Below are 1,903 nucleotides of genomic sequence, written 5' to 3'. Positions count from 1 at the left end.
TGTGCAAAAGAGCAGAAAAGAAAATAAATAAAAACTGTGGGGATGAGGTAGGTGAAAATGGGTTGGCTATTTACCAATAGATTATGTACAGCTGCAGCGATCGGTTAGCTGCTCAGATAGCTGATGTTTGAAGTTGGTGAGGAGATAAAGGTCTCCAACTTCAGCGATTTTTGCATTTTTGCAATTCGTTCCAGTCACAGGCAGCAGAGTACTGGAACGAAAGGCGGCCGAATGAGGTGTTGGCTTTAGGGATGATCAGTGAGATACACCTGCTGGAGCGCGTGCTACGGATGGGTGTTGCCATCGTGACCAGTGAACTGAGATAAGGCGGAGCTTTACCTAGCATGGCCTTGTAGACGACCTGGAGCCAGTGGGTCTTGCGACGAATATGTAGCGAGGGCCAGCAGACTAGAGCATACAAGTCGCAGTGGTGGGTAGTATAAGGTGCTTTAGTGACAAAACGGATGGCACTGTGATAAACTGCATCCAGTTTGCTGAGAAGAGTGTTGGAAGCAATTTTGTAGATGACATCGCCGAAGTCGAGGATTGGTAGGATAGTCAGTTTTACTAGGGTAAGCTTGGCAGCGTGAGTGAAGGAGGCTTTGTTACGGAATAGAAAGCCGACTCTTGATTTGATTTTCGATTGGAGATGTTTGATATGGGTCTGGAAGGAGAGTTTGCAGTCTAGCCAGACACCTAGGTACTTATAGGTGTCCACATATTCAACCTGAACTAAGAAGTTACTGTTCTCTCTTTTCAGCTATGTGACAGCCTCAAAAATGATACCCCAGTGTAAGGGTCGGCTGCGAATCACAGCCAGCCGCCAGAGAGAAGCAAATGTAACCACAGGACATGTGACAGAGTTGATGGACACCCTATGTTCATCAATGGACAGAAAGTTCCACAGAATGGAATATAATCATGTGCTATCAGAAACCGCTGCACTTGACCCCTAGGTTTAAGAAGTTAGCCTTCAGTGATGCCAGAGCGATTTATGAGCCTCTTCAAAGAATAACCTCAGCAGCAGGGAGGGACAGCCCCAGCAGTCAGCTGGCTCAGGCACCAGGGTAACAGGAAGAAGAGGGATCAGATGGAGCAGAGGCACCAGCAGTAGCGCCACAAACGTCTGCTGTTTGGATGCTGTTTGACGAGAGAGCAACTGGGGATGCAACACAAAGGAATCCCTCAGCAGATGCCATAATGGAGGTCCGATCCTATTTGGAGGAACCCTTCAAAGCCCAAAGATCTGCAGATCCTCTAAGCTGGTGGAAGAACAAGGCCTCTTTCTACCCACGGCTTACTAAAGTCATAACAGGGAGATTCTGCATTGTGGCCCCATCCTTGAAAACGGGACAAATAATTACTGAGAGAAGAAAGCGCATCAGCCCCTCGAAAGTGAGGCAGCCTGCATTTCTGAAATGCAAATCTCTTATAAAAGCAAAATATGGTCAACATTGCTGTGTGCTGCTGGTTATAACATGGCAATAAAGAAGAGAGAGAAAAGAGGGACCAGTTTAATGTTTGAAGTGGGATGCTGCAGTTTTACACATTGTTATTTATTTTTCTTTGATATGGTGCAATATTCTATTATTATGTTGTTCAGATTGTATTTGTTTTGAATTGTTACATTTATATGCACTTTGTTTATATACATGAAAAAAATTATACTTTAAATACACATGTGTAACAGCATCCATTTTTACATTTAGTTCAATTTGTGGGATGCTGCAGTTTTGCAAATTGTTATTTATTTTTCTTTGACATGGTGCAATATTATATTATGCTGTTCAGGTTGTATTAAAGAGCCGTTTGGGAGCCAAAAGAGCCGGTTCTTTTTGGTGAGCTTAGACGAACGAGCCGGCTCACTGAAAAGAGCCGGAATGCCCATCACTAACCAGAACCT

This window comes from Oncorhynchus masou, chromosome 27 (genome assembly GCF_036934945.1).
Source record: "Oncorhynchus masou masou isolate Uvic2021 chromosome 27, UVic_Omas_1.1, whole genome shotgun sequence".
Classification (NCBI taxonomy): domain Eukaryota; kingdom Metazoa; phylum Chordata; class Actinopteri; order Salmoniformes; family Salmonidae; genus Oncorhynchus; species Oncorhynchus masou.
The sequence above is the reverse complement of the archived record's forward strand: the minus strand, read 5'-3'. Positions refer to the sequence as shown.